The sequence below is a fragment of the Euphorbia lathyris genome, chromosome 7 (assembly GCF_963576675.1).
Source record: "Euphorbia lathyris chromosome 7, ddEupLath1.1, whole genome shotgun sequence".
Classification (NCBI taxonomy): domain Eukaryota; kingdom Viridiplantae; phylum Streptophyta; class Magnoliopsida; order Malpighiales; family Euphorbiaceae; genus Euphorbia; species Euphorbia lathyris.
This window is the reverse complement of record NC_088916.1, coordinates 20,512,004-20,527,809: the sequence shown is the minus strand read 5'-3', so window position 1 is coordinate 20,527,809 and position 15,806 is coordinate 20,512,004. Positions and strand designations below refer to the sequence as shown.

The 15,806-nt window shown below is 33.0% G+C and overlaps 1 long non-coding RNA gene across 2 annotated transcripts; it reads right to left on the bottom strand.

Moving 5' to 3' along the window:
- Positions 1 to 11,380: 11,380 nt before the first annotated feature.
- Positions 11,381 to 15,512, bottom strand: LOC136234835 (uncharacterized). 2 transcript variants are annotated; one of them, XR_010691491.1, is made up of 5 exons: positions 15,182 to 15,510; positions 14,995 to 15,089; positions 13,886 to 14,020; positions 13,072 to 13,795; positions 11,381 to 11,571 (listed from the first exon to the last, which is right to left on the bottom strand). It is a non-coding gene; the product is annotated as an uncharacterized lncRNA (long non-coding RNA). The 2 variants fall into 2 exon arrangements; XR_010691490.1 differs by lacking the exon at positions 11,381 to 11,571 and having other exon boundaries at positions 12,864 to 13,795; positions 15,182 to 15,512.
- Positions 15,513 to 15,806: the final 294 nt, after the last annotated feature.

The following is a 15,806-nucleotide window of genomic DNA, read 5'->3' as shown; positions in this document are numbered from 1 at the left end:
CGCCCGATGTAGGTGGGACGAGCGCCCAACGTCCGTTGGGCGGACACCCAACGACGTTGGGCCAACGCCCAACAAAAGTTGGGCGTCCGCCCAACCAAGTTGGGCGTTCGCCCAAAAAGTAAATTATATGAATCACGAATGAGATATTTATGTAGATGGATAAACTTGTTTGGCAAAACTTAACTGATTTTAATAGATGTTTGTGTAAAATGACAAATAAAGACATGATAAAGTGTTCTGCATTGAGTATATTCTTTAATTTCTACCTGGCAGTCACAATTATTTGCAAATAACTTTAATTTCTAAACAAATATGATCCGAAATTTAATTAATATGGTGGATGTAGTTAAATGAAATAGAAAATGTGCTTTAGATCTGTTAAGCGAAAAAGCTCACACCTTTAGGTTGAAGTTTGATTTCAACACGACACATTTTCAGTATTCTTGGCAGAAAGCCTGAAATAAAACAAAAACATAATAAGAATATGAAGAAGGAGATAAAAAAAATAGCGTTTAGTCTAAAAACATAATATAAATTTTTTCTAATTTTTTTCCGACCTTTTTTGACTTTTTCTTTTTCTCAATCTCAATTCTTTTCCATCTCTTTCTCCAACTATAAAATTACGCTTCCACAACATTTGCACAACCTTCCTCGCCTTCTCCCTACATTCATCCACCAATTCCGATTTGAAATCACAAACTAACTTTAAACCTCGTTCCCTAAATTTTTCGCCATAACAGATAAGAATTGTACAATAAACATATTTCGCTTTCTAATGGCCTTTATCAATTGCTTTCCTCAATTACTCAAGCCTGGAATCGGGCCTTGAATGGTTGAAATAATCGATCATTCCTTGTCAAAATAATGATTCTGGATTTTTGTCTTTTATGCACTTCTCGGGGTAGGAGACGACGAATTTACTCGTATTTTTCCAATGGATTATGGGTAAAGAATCAATTGAAACACGCTCAAAAGCGTAATCTTTAGATGCTGCTTTCAACCATTCTTTGCAAGTTGATTTGGCATTGAAAAGATCGGTGAATGATGTTGAAGCAACTCTGGCGAGAATGCCCGATAGTAAATCCGTTGCTAAGACTTCTGCCTTTGGTTATAACTTTTTTTTAACTTAAAAAATCGCCATTGATTATGAATTGCAACTTTTTCCGACCTTTTCCGACTTTTTCTTCTTCTCAATCTCAATTCTTTTTTCTTTTCCTTCTCCAACTATGAAATTACACTTCCACATCAGTTGCACAACCTTCCTCACCTTCTCTCTATGTTTATCCACCAATTTCGATTTTAAATCACAAACTAACTTTAAAACTTGTTGCCTAAATTTCCAGATATAACAGACAAGAATTATACAATAAACATATTTCGCTTCCAAATGGCCTTTATCAGTTGTTTTGCCTAAGTACTTAAGCCCGGAATCGGGCCTAGAATCGCTAAAATAATCGATCATTCCTTGTCGAAATAATGATTCTGGATTTCTGACTTTTATGCACTTCTCGAGGTAGGAGATGACAGACTTACTCATATTTTTCCAATGAATTACGAGTAAAGAATCAATTGAAACGCGCTAAAAAACGTAATCTTTAGATGCTGCTTTCAATCATTCTTTGCAAGTTAATTTGGCGTTGAAAAGATCGGTGAATGATGTTGAAGCAACTTTGGCGAGAATTTCCGATAGTAAATCTGTTGGTAAGTCTTCTGCCTTAGATTATAGCTTTTTTTTGAATTTAAAATCGTCGTTAATGATTGAATTAAAGAACAAAAAGTAAATTATATGAATCACGAAGGAGATATTTATGTAGATGGATAAACTTGTTTTGTAAAACTTAACTGATTGTTAATAGCTGTTTGTGTAAAATGACAAATAAAGACATGATAAAGTCTTCTGCCTTGTGTATATTCTTTAATTTCTACCTGGCAGTCACACTTATTTGTAACTATCTTTAATTTCTAAACAAATATGATCCGAAATTTAATTAATATGGTGGATGTAGTTAAATGAAATAGAAAATATGAGCTTTTTTGCTTAACAGGTCTAAAGCATATTTTCTATTTCATTTAACTACATCCACCATATTAATTAAATTTCAGATCATATTTGTTTAGAAATTAAAGATAGTTACAAATAAGTGTGACTGCCAGGTAGAAATTAAAGAATATACTCAAGGCAGAAGACTTTATCATGTCTTTATTTGTCATTTTACACATACAGCTATTAACAATCAGTTAAGTTTTACAAAACAAGTTTATCCATCTACATAAATATCTCTTTCGTGATTCATATAATTTACTTTTTGTTCTTTAATTCAATCATTAACGACGATTTTAAATTCAAAAAAAGCTATAATCTAAGGCAGAAGACTTACCAAAAGATTTACTATCGGACATTCTCGCCAAAGTTGCTTCAACATCATTCACCGATCTTTTCAACGCCAAATCAACTTGCAAAGAATGATTGAAAGCAGCATCTAAAGATTATGTTTTTTAGCGCGATCAATTGATTCTTTACTCGTAATTCATTGGAAAAATACGAGTAAGTCTGTCATCTCCTACCTCGAGAAGTGCATAAAAGTCAGAAATCCAGAATCATTATTTCGACAAGGAATGATCGATTATTTTAGCGATTCTAGGCCCGATTCCGGGCTTAAGTACTTAGGGAAAGCAAGTGATAAAGGCCATTTGGAAGCCAAATATGTTTATTGTATAATTCTTGTCTGTTATATTTGGAAATTTAGGCAACAAGTTTTAAAGTTAGTTTGTGATTTAAAATCGGGATTGGTGGATAAATATAGAGAGAAGGTGAGGAAGGTTGTGCAACTGATGTGGAAGCATAATTTTATAGTTGGAGAAGGAAAAGAAAAAAGAATTGAGACTGAGAAGAAGAAAATGTCGGAAAAGGTTGGAAAAAGTTGCAATTCAATATAATTTACTTTTAGTTCTGCAATTCAATAATCAATGGCGATTTTTTAAGTTAAAAAAAGTTATAACCAAAGGCAGAAGTCTTAGCAACGGATTTACTATCGGACATTCTCGCCAGAGTTGCTTCAACATCATTCACCGATCTTTTCAACGTCAAATCAACTTCCAAAGAATGGTTGAAAGCAGCATCTAAAGATTACGCTTTTGAGCGTGTTTCAATTGATTCTTTACCCATAATCCATTGGAAAAATACGAGTAAATTCGTCGTCTCCTACCTCGAGACGTGCATAAAAGACAGAAATCCAGAATCATTATTTTGACAAGGAATGATCGATTATTCCAACCATTCAAGGCCCGATTCTAGGCTTGAGTAATTGAGGAAAGCAATTGATAAAGGCCATTAGAAAGCGAAATATGTTTATTATATAATTCTTATCTGTTATGGCGAAAAATTTAGGGAAAAGGTTTAAAGTTAGTTTTTGTTGTTTTGTAGCAGTTATAGTTGATGAGTGAGTAGTTACATGGTATTTATTTTCAGGGGTGCACCATCTTAAAGTGTGGTGCACCACACATTATAATTTTTCATAACTAACTAACTAACAGCTTCTTCCCGCTCAAACCATCATTAAATAGATATTAAGGCTCCCTTCTTGGGCATTCTCATCCTCCAAAGCTTTATCCCTCCCTAAGACCCTAAGATAACTAATCCTTCTCTGTCTCTATTTCTCTGGCGTCTTACCCTCATAGCCATAGGGGTTTCATTTCTCATTACTTTCTTTGCCCAATTTGAGAAATTGAGTTTTCTTATAAAAACTTTATTCTATATCGTTCCCGACTTTGTTGACGTTTTTCTTTACGTTACTATTGCCAAAGATCTTGTACCCCGTTTCCTTAGAGTTGGTTTGCGGGGTAGGATTATGAAATGTTTCATGCTTTGTTGTATGGAAATTTTGTTCAGTGTGGGTTCATCTTGCATATTCTCTCTTTTCGGAACTAATATACGTGAGGAGTTGACTATCTGTTCCATATCAATGGCGGCACATACGTTCCTACTCTGGGAAGCACTAGGAGATAAAAAAATATCGTTTAGTCTATAAACTTAATATTAATTTTTTCTAATTTTTCCGACCTTTTTCGACTTTTTTTTTCTTAATCTCAATTCTTTTTCATCTCCTTCTCCAACTATAAAATTACGCTTCCACATCATTTGCACAACCTTCCTCACCTTCTCCCTACATTCATCCACCAATTCTAAATTGAAATCACAAACTAACTTTAAACATTGTTCCCAAAAAATTTCGCCATAACAAATAAGAATGATACAATAAACATATTTCGCTTCCAAATGGCCTTTATCACTTGCTTTCCCCAAGTACTTAAGCCCAGAATCGGGCCTTGAATGACTGAAATAATCGATCATTCCTTGTCAAAATAATGATTCTGGATTTTTGACTTTTATGCACTTCTCGAGGTAGGAGATGACAGATTTACTCGTATTTTTCCAATGGATTACGGGTAAAGAATCAACTGAAACACGCTAAAAAACGTAATCTTCACATGCTGCTTTGAACCATTCTTTGCAAGTTGATTTGGCGTTAAAAATATCGGTGAATGATGTTGAAGCAACTTTGACGAGAATGTCCGATAGCGAATCCGTTGGTAACTCTTCTGCCTTAGGTTATAACTTTTTTTGAACTTAAAATCGCCGTTGATGATTGCATTAAAGAAAAAAAAGTAAATTATATGAATCACGAATGAGATATTTATGTAGATGGATTAACTTGTTTGGCAAAACTTAACTGATTTTAATAGATTTTTGTGTAAAATGACAAATAAAGACATGATAAAGTGTTTTGCGTTGAGTATATTCTTTAATTTCTACCTAACAGTCACACTTATTTGCAAATATCTTTAATTTGTAAACATATATGATCCGAAATTTAATTAATATGGTGGATGTAGTTAAATGAAATAGAAAATATGCTTTAAATCTGTTAAGCGTCAAAGCTCACACCTTTAGGTTGAAGTTTGATTTCAACACAACACATTTTCAGTATTCTTGGCAGAAAGCCTGAAATAAAACAAAAACATAATAAGAATATGAAGAAGGAGATAAAAAATATCGTTTAGTCTAAAAACATAATATAAATTTTTTCTAATTTTTTTCCGACCTTTTTCGACTTTTTTTTTCTCAATCTCAATTCTTTTTCATCTCCTTCTCCAACTATAAAATTACGCTTCCACATTATTTGCACAACCTTCCTCACCTTCTCCCTACATTCATCCACCAATTCTGAATTGAAATCACAAACTAACTTTAAACATTGTTCCCAAAAAATTTCGCCATAACAGATAAGAATGATACAATAAACATATTTCGCTTCCAAATGGCCTTTATCACTTGCTTTCCCCAAGTACTTAAGCCCGGAATCGGGCCTTGAATGACTGAAATAATCGATCATTCCTTGTCAAAATAATGATTTTGGATTTTTGACTTTTATGCACTTCTCGAGGTAGGAGATGACAAATTTACTCGTATTTTTCCAATGAATTACGGGTAAAGAATAAACTGAAACACTCTAAAAAACATAATCTTCATATGCTACTTTGAACCATTCTTTGCAAGTTGATTTGTCGTTAAAAATGTCGGTGAATGATGTTGAAGCAACTCTGGCGAGAATGTCCGATAGTAAATCTGTTGGTAACTCTTCTGCCTTAGGTTATAGCTTTTTTTGAACTTAAAATCGTCGTTGATGATTGCATTAAAGAACAAAAAGTAAATTATATGAATCACGAATGAGATATTTATGTAGATAGATAAACTTGTTTGACAAAACTTAACTGCTTTTAATAGATGTTTGTGTAAAATGACAAATAAAGACATGACAAAGTGTTCTGCGTTGAGTATATTCTTTAATTTCTACCTGGCAGTCACACTTATTTGCAAATATCTTTAATTTCTAAACAAATATGATCCGAAATTTAATTAATATGATGGATCTAGTTAAATGAAATAGAAAATGTGCTTTAGATCTGTTATGCGAAAAAGCTCACACCTTTAGGTTGAAGTGTGATTTCAACACGACACATTTTCAGTATTCTTAGCAGAAAGCCTGAAATAAAACAAAAACATAATAAGAATATGAAGGAGATAAAAAAATATCGTTTGGTCTAAAAACATAGTATAAATTTTTTCTAATTTTTTTCCGACCTTTTTTGACTTTTTCTTTTTCTCAATCTCAATTCTTTTTCATCTCCTTCTCCAACTATAAAATTACGCTTCCACATCATTTGCACAACCTTCCTCACCTGCTCCCTACATTCATCCACCAATTCCGATTTGAAATCACAAACTAACTTTAAAAATTGTTCCCTAAATTTTTCGCCATAACAGAATAATTGTACAATAAACATATTTCGCTTTCTAATGGCCTTTATCAATTGCTTTCCTCAATTACTCAAGCCTGGAATCGGGCCATGAATGGTTGAAATAATCGATCATTCCTTGTCAAAATAATAATTCTGGATTTTTGTCTTTTATGCACTTCTCGAGGTAGTAGACGATGAATTTACTCGTATTTTTCCAATGGATTATGGGTAAAGAATCAATTGAAACACGCTCAAAAGCGTAATCTTTAGATGTTGCTTTCAACCATTCTTTGCAAGTTGATTTGGCGTTGAAAAGATCGGTGAATGATGTTGAAGCAACTCTGGCGAGAATGTCCGATAGTAAATCCGTTGGTAACTCTTCTACCTTAGGTTATAGCCTTTTTTGAATTTAAAATCGCCGTTGATTATTGAATTGCAGAACTAAAAGTAAATTATATTGAATTGCAACTTTTTCCGACCTTTTCTGACTTTTTCTTCTTCTCAATCTCAATTCTTTTTTCTTTTCCTTCTCCAACTATAAAATTACGTTTCCACATCAGTTACACAACCTTCCTCACCTTCTCTCTATATTTATTCACCAATTTCGATTTTAATTCACAAACTAACTTTAAAACTTGTTGCCTAATTTTCCAGATATAACAGACAAGAATTATACAATAAACATATTTCGCTTCCAAATGGCCTTTATCACTTGCTTTCCCTAAGTACTTAAGCCCGGAATCGGGCCTAGAATCGCTAAAATAATCGATCATTCCTTGTCGAAATAATGATTCTGGATTTTTGACTTTTATGCATTTCTCGAGGTAGGAGATGACAGACTTACTTGTATTTTTCCAATGAATTACGAGTAAAGAATCAATTGAAACGCGCTAAAAAAACGTAATCTTTAGATGCTGCTTTCAATCATTCTTTGCAAGTTGATTTGGCGTTGAAAAGATCGGTGAATGATGTTGAAGCAACTTTGGCGAGAATGTCCGATAGTAAATCTGTTGGTAAGTCTTCTGCCTTAGATTATAGCTTTTTTTGAATTTAAAATCGTCGTTAATGATTGAATTAAAGAACAAAAAGTAAATTATATGAATCACGAAGGAGATATTTATGTAGATGGATAAACTTGTTTTGTAAAACTTAACTCTTTGTTAATAGCTGTTTGTGTAAAATGACAAATAAAGACATAATAAAGTCTTCTGCCTTGAGTATATTCTTTAATTTCTACTTGGCAGTCACACTTATTTGTAACTATCTTTAATTTCTAAACAAATATGATCTAAAATTTAATTAATATGGTGGATGTAGTTAAATGAAATAGAAAATATGCTTTAGACTTGTTAAGCAAAAAAGCACACACCTTTAGATTGAAGTTTGATTTCAACATGACACATTTTCAGTATTCTAGGCAGAAAGTCTGGCATAAAACAAAAACATAATAAGAATATGAAGAAGGAGATAAAAAAAATATCGTTTAGTCTATAAACTTAATATAAATTTTTTCTAATTTTTCCGACCTTTTTCGACTTTTTCTTTTTCTCAATCTCAATTCTTTTTCATCTCCTTCTCCAACAATAAAATTACGCTTCCACATCATTTGCACAACCTTCCTCACCTTCTCCCTACATTCATCCACTAATTCCGATTTGAAATCACAAACTAACTTTAAACCTTATTCCCTAAATTTTTCGCCATAACAGATAAGAATTATACAATAAACATATTTCGCTTTCTAATGGCCTTTATCAGTTGCTTTTCTTAATTACTCAAGCCTAGAATCGGGCCTTGAATGACTGAAATAATCGATCATTCCTTGTCAAAATAATGATTCTGGATTTCTTACTTTTATGCACTTCTCGAGGTAGGAGATGACAGATTTACTCGTATTTTTCCAATGAATTACAGGTAAAGAATAAACTGAAACACTCTAAAAAACATAATCTTCAGATGCTGCTTTGAACCATTCTTTGCAAGTTGATTTGGCGTTAAAAATGTCGGTGAATGATGTTGAAGCAACTCTGGCGAGAATGTCTGATAGTAAATCTGTTGGTAACTCTTCTGCCTTAGGTTATAGATTTTTTTGAACTTAAAATCGTCGTTGATGATTGCATTAAAGAACAAAAAGTAAATTATATAAATCACGAATGAGATATTTATGTAGATGGAAAAATTGTTTGGCAAAACATAACTGATTTTAATAGATGTTTGTGTAAAATGACAAATAAAGAGATGATAAAGTGTTATGTGTTGAGTATATTCTTTAATTTTTACCTGGCAGTCACATTTATTTGCAAATATCTTTAATTTCTAAACAAATATGATCCGAAATTTAATTAATATGGTGGATGTAGTTAAATGAAATAGAAAATGTGCTTTAGATCTGTTAAGCGAAAAAGCTCACACCTTTAGGTTGAAGTTTGATTTCAACACGACACATTTTCAGTATTCTTGGCAGAAAGCCTGAAATAAAACAAAAACATAATAAAAATATGAAGAAGGATATAAAAAATATCGTTTAGTCTAAAAACATAATATAATTTTTTTCTAATTTTTTTCCGACCTTTTTTGACTTTTTCTTTTTCTCAATCTCAATTTTTTTTCATCTCATTCTCCAACTATAAAATTACGCTTCCACATCATTTGCACAACCTTCCTCACCTTTTCCCTACATTCATCCACTAATTCCAATTTGAAATCGCAAACTAACTTTAAACCTTGTTCCCTAAATTTTTCGACATAACAGATAAGAATTATACAATAAACATATTTCGCTTTCTAATGGCCTTTATCAATTGCTTTCCTCAATCACTCAAGCCTGGAATCGGGCCTTGAATGGTTGAAATAATCGATCATTCCTTGTCAAAATAATGATTCTGGATTTCTGTCTTTTATGCACTTCTCGAGGTAGGAGACGACGAATTTACTCGTATTTTTCCAATGGATTATGGGTAAAGAATCAATTGAAACACGCTCAAAAGCGTAATCTTTAGATGTTGATTTCACCCATTCTTTGCAAGTTGATTTGGCGTTGAAAAGATCGGTGAATGATGTTGAAGCAACTCTTGCGAGAATTTCCGATAGTAAATCCGCTGCTAAGACTTCTGCCTTTGGTTATAACTTTTTTTTAACTTAAAAAATCGCCATTGATTATTGAATTGCAGAACTAAAAGTAAATTATATTGAATTGCAACTTTTTCCGACTTTTTTCGACTTTTTCTTCTTCTCAATCTCAATTCTTTTTTCTTTTCTTTCTCCAACTATAAAATTACGCTTCCACATCAGTTGCACAAACCTTCCTCACCTTCTCTCTATATTTATCCGCTAATTCCGATTTTAAATCACAAACTAACTTTAAAACTTGTTGCCTAAATTTCCAGATATAACAGACAAGAATTATACAATAAACATATTTCGCTTCCAAATGGCCTTTATCACTTGCTTTCCCTAAGTACTTAAGCCCGGAATCGGGCCTAGAATCGCTAAAATAATCGATCATTCCTTGTCGAAATAATGATTCTGGATTTTTGACTTTTATGCACTTCTCGAGGTAGGAGATGACAGACTTACTCATATTTTTCCAATGAATTCCGAGTAAAGAATCAATTGAAACGCACTAAAAAACGTAATCTTTAGATGCTGCTTTCAATCATTCTTTGGAAGTTGATTTGGCGAGAATATCCGATAGTAAATCTGTTGGTAAGTCTTCTGCCTTAGATTATAGCTTTTTTTGAATTTAAAATCGTCGTTAATGATTGAATTAAAGAACAATAGGTAAATTATATGAATCACGAAAGAGATATTTATGTAGATGGATAAACTTGTTTTGTAAAACTTAACTGATTGTTAATAGCTGTTTGTGTGAAATGACAAATAAAGACATGATAAAGTCTTCTACCTTGAGTATATTCTTTAATTTCTACCTGGCAGTCACACTAATTTGTAACTATCTTTAATTTCTAAACAAATATGATCCAAAATTTAATTAATATTGTGGATGTAGTTAAATGAAATAGAAAATATGCTTTAGACCTATAAAGCAAAAAAGCTCACACCTTTAGGTTGAAGTTTGATTTCACCACGACACATTTTCAGTATTCTTGGCAGAAAGCATGGCATAAAACAAAAACATAATAAGAATATGAAGAGGGAGATAAAAAAAAATATCGTTTAGTCTATAAACTTAATATAAATTTTTTCTAATTTTTCCGACCTTTTTCGACTTTTTCTTTTTGTCAATCTCAATTCTTTTTCATCTCCTTCTCCAACTATAAAATTACGCTTCCACATCATTTGCACAACCTTCCTCACCTTCTCCCTACATTCATCCACCAATTCTGAATTGAAATTACAAGCTAACTTTAAACATTGTTCCCAAAAAATTTTGCCATAACAGATAAGAATGATACAATAAACATATTTCGCTTCCAAATGGCCTTTATCACTTGCTTTCCCCAAGTACTTAAGCCCGGAATCGGGCCTTGAATGACTGAAATAATCGATCATTCACTACAAGAAATTCCTTCTATAACGAGAGTAAATCATGTCGTTAAAGATGTAAATACTGTCGTTATTAACTTACAACGAGAGTATATACCGTCGTGGCCCCTCATTAAAACCTTTGAGGTTAAAGGTAATTAACAACGGTATACGCGGTCCCGTCGTTGAAAACAAACAACGACCGCAAATGAACCATCGTTAATACTAAATAATTAGGACAGTAATTATTGTCGTTATTAACTAATTCTACCATCGTTGTTATTATGAAATTTTAATGAGTGAATATACGGTCGTTATTTGCACATTCTACTGTCATTATTGTGGTATTTTTACGAGTGAATATACAATCATTATTTGCATGTGCTACCGTCGTTAGTATAACATTTTAATGATGGAATAGATGGTCGTTATTTATATTCTACCGTTGTTCTTGTAATATTTCGGTGAGTGAATAAAAATGAAATTTTTAACTAAATATTTATTACACTAAAATATAAATGCACTAATTTAAACACAAATTCAATAAATTCAATAAAATATATATCAATTTGTCTTTTTAACAAAATTAAGAATAACAATGCATAACTAGGAATCGAAATGTTGGTTTTTGTTCTTTCTAACATAGCAAAACAAATCTAACTTGTTTGTACATAACATGATATAAAATCAAAGGATAGTCAATCTTCATGACGCCTTAAAGTTACTTCATCAAAATTGCTCCCAATCCCATCTCAGAAGAACAATCCAACAAATAGTTACCTATCACTGTTACAAATGAAAAAAAAAAAACAATCACCGAATGAATATAAGAGAGAACAAAAAATACTATATATACAAATTAATTATTCATCAGTGCCAAGCATTCAAAATGGACTTCATATCCAATTTATCCAACTACAGCAATGCAAGACACCTCAACTAATACGTTTACTTTAAATTGTTCCAAATTCAACAACTTATCTTCGCAACTAGTACAACACATAAATCCAGAACACCATAACTTATCCTAATCTTTTAATTCAAAAACTATAATAGTCATGGTCAAATAATTAAAAAATCGAAACTTTTAGCACTAAGTAGAAAAAAGGTCATTTACGTCTTCCATTTAGGGTCATTTGCGTCGGCCTTTAAGCGATGCAAAAGCTCTCGATGCAATGCATGGCATCGGCCATGAGCTACATTTGCATCTACCGTTTATAAGGGCCGAAGAAAATGCTTCAACCATTTTCTCACACAAATGAGAATGCATTTGCATCGGCTCTTTAAAAGGGTCGACCTAAGACGCAAATGAGACTGCATTTGGGTCAAGGACCGACACAAATGAATACTTTTTTAGACGGATTTTCTGATGGCTATTTTATCGTTAATAAATTATATAAAAAAGTTTGGATTGAATGGAGCTGAGATTAAATGTTATAATTAGTAAGTCATAAAAAATAAAAAAGAAAGACCAGAAAAATTATTACATTAGCACACAATGATAACATATGGCATACACAGTGTAAGTCAATTTTGCAAAACTAGAGCTTCGTTATGCTGTACATAACTATTGGCTCATCATCTAACCATTGTTGAATATCTTACTAAACCTCAAACATGGGTTTTATAAATTCAATTGAAAAGTATAGTTGCTACCAAGCATGATTTTGTAACTACAACTTGTTATCATAAAATGTAGCCACATTTCCAGGGAAACTTTTTATGAAGGATATGCTACCATGTCTCACTACAATAAAAGGCGGCCCGGTCGCATTACGCGTCCCCGCTGAGCGAGGGTCCGGGGAGGGGTCCCACCACAAGGGTGTATTGGGGGCAAGCCTTCCCTTGCCAATTTAATTGGCAAGAGGCCGCTCCTAAGACTCGAACCCGTGACCTCTGGTCACACGGCAACAACGTTTTACCGTTGCGCCAAGGCTCGCCCTCATGGGTTATAGTACATCGATCAGGCACACCCTTAAACACCAGCTCCATGCTCTAGAAAAATGTGCTTCATACATGTTCACACCATACTCATGCATTCCACTATTGAATAGAGATAAAAAGAAGAAACAATTAGATGAGGAAGAAGAGGACAATAATAGTAAGAAAAGAATTAATGTGGGATCTACAAACTCCAACTCCAACTCCAAATGGTGAGGAATCAGCAAGAAAAGAAAACAGGAGAGAAATAGTTCAGAGTTAATAGAAAATTATGGTCAGAAATCAAAGTGAAGAAAATAATAATGGAATTTGGTAGAGAGATGACTAAAGATAAGCAATCATTACTCAATATAGGAGTTTCTATTCTCTTCATTGCTAGCTTCTTGAACCTGATATAGCTTCCCATGAATGCAAGAGGATTGAAATTCCAGACCATAAACAGAGCAAACATCATTCCAAATGGTACTGCTTTAGATGATTTTTGACCCTTAATGAGAGTATTCAAATGAAGAAAATGGAGGAAACATCACCAATATCAGATACTGTTAAAGCGGGATGATGAAACGAGAATAAAGTGATCCAAAGAAGGCTCTTCCTGCTCCCAACTTAGCATTTATGCTCATAAACCATGTTGTATCCATGCATAAGTCCTCTCCTTGATCCTTATGTCTTTTGCTGTCCATTTTCGACCAGACTCTACATAAGCACCTCCCTAGTTAACAGCAAAAACAAGGCTCAAGCATTAGAATTCGATTGTTCAGCTACATTCATTCGAAAACATTCAAATGGTCAATCAAAAGGATATAAATAAAGTTTTCGTATCTAAGATAGGGGTATTGGCATTGTATGCTTATGTGCTTAATCCTCTCATCACATGAATCCCAACTTTCAAACCCAAGCTGTGAACTTTCTTGGCTACTTCAGTGAACCCTTTTCCGCCTTTGGAAGAAGGCCATCCATCCGGTTAAGGGATCATCATTCCCCTTTCATCGATCACATTGAATCCAAGAGAATCAGCATAAGCACCTGACACCTTTCTCATATACCAAAGGCAGTCTAGTACAACATACTGTAGAGAATACAAAAATATTACATATTTGTTCACATCAATCCATAACTTAAATAGTTAGGCAACAACCACCATGTTTGTACCACATACCCATGAGCTTTCAAAAGCTGAGAAACTATATCAGCCCTTTGCAAGAATTCTTCTTCAGAAATGGTCCTGTAGAAAGAATCATATAAATTCCAACATCTGGGTGGGAAGCTGGCATGCTCTATCTTGGATAAAACCCTGAAATGAATCTCACTTTATAACCTTTGGGATTTACATAAACGATTAACTATTTAAGATAACAAGAAGAATGTCAAAGTTACCATTTTTAACTTTAGAACATTTCAGAAGAAAACTTTATTAACATAATAACCCATTGTACTCTCCATCACGATGAACACTCCTATTGGAGTTAACCTTTCATTGTAGAGTTGATGGAAGTGATATACTAAATAACTTTTATTCTTGATTTTTTTGGTTTTGAGGTCATTTAACTTTTGTTTGGTTAAAAGAGAAGTTGATTATTTAGATGGAGAAAGCTCCCAAAATGGTTATTTGGAAAGTAAAACATAATTAATCCATGGGAAACCACACTTTAAACAACACTAGTTTAATTCTTATACTTTTCCATTTTGAGATCCGGATAGTAAGAATAAAGTTGAGGGGTCATAGATGCACTTTACCCAAAAGGTCAGGTACCCAACAAATGTTACAACAAAAAATAACTTCCCCAAACACACCAGTCCAACCAAGAAGAAAAAAAGGATAAGCTTGCATTCAGTTTTCAATGAATTTCAATTATCAACAAAATTTAACACAAAAACAGAACAAAACTAAACTAAAAATATGATGAAGACAATTCATAAAAAAAATAGCATACAAGTAATATAATGACGTTAACAAGAAATACAAAACACACCCAAATACAGAGAAAGCGAGAGAGGAACATGTGGAGAGAACAGCAAGGAAAAGAATCAGAGAGCTTAATAGTTGGATCTTCACGGGTCTAATTGACCTCTGTTTGTACTAACGCTAAAAAGAAAGCATTAATCTACAAGAAATTTGTACTATCAACTCTAATGAATTAAGAATAGAAGACAAACTTTTGATCTCTAATTTAATGAAACGAACTACATTCCTTTGTCAATCGCATCTTTGATTAATGAAAGACTGAACCTAATTAGAGTATTTCAACTTAGAAATAGAATTCTTACAATTAATGATTTCTAGGTCGCCTTGTCATTTGATATTCTTTCTTGGCGAGAGAACGATCCTCTTCCTGATCTGACATTACAGAGAGAGAGGGGTTCTGCAATTGAATCAGAATAAAAAGGCTTAACAGGGTCATTAGTCGATAACATTTGTAGATACCCCTTTTCACCATTCGATAACATGGCGTACCTGAGGTTCTATGGTTAGGAGGTAGATCTTGTGTGAGCTAATGAATTCCAAAGTTGATCTCGTGAAGATTTTCTATGCGGCTTCTTACAATATGAGGAGGAGACGGAAACATAGGAGGTGCGGCATGATTAGAGGTGGCCGAGATGGTGAAAGGCTGGCGGCGATGGAGATGGTTTTAGGTTTTGGGATAGACAAATTTCTTGTGGAAAATATCAAAGGGCAAATGATTTTAGGGATTAAAGAGTTTTGGGGTTTTTTTCCTTAATTATCTTCGGCGCCAAAATAGTTTTTGTTTTGGTAACAAGCGCGAAACCTATTTTAATTTCAGCAAAACGAAATTATTTTGTGCAGAAGGGAGAAAGAAATTTAGAAATTATTTTAAGTTTTGAGCACCTAGTTTCTGAAAACATTTAATAACGAGAGTAATATATGTCAATAACTACAACTTCAATTTACGGTCGTTAATAATGTAGATTTTAGCGACAGTAATTTATTACCTACGTAAAAAATCATTTTTAACGAGAGTATCACTTGTACCTTTGTTAAATTTGGTCGTTATACAACCAATTTCTTGTAGTGATTCCTTGTCAAAATAATGATTCTAGATTTCTGACTTTTATGCACT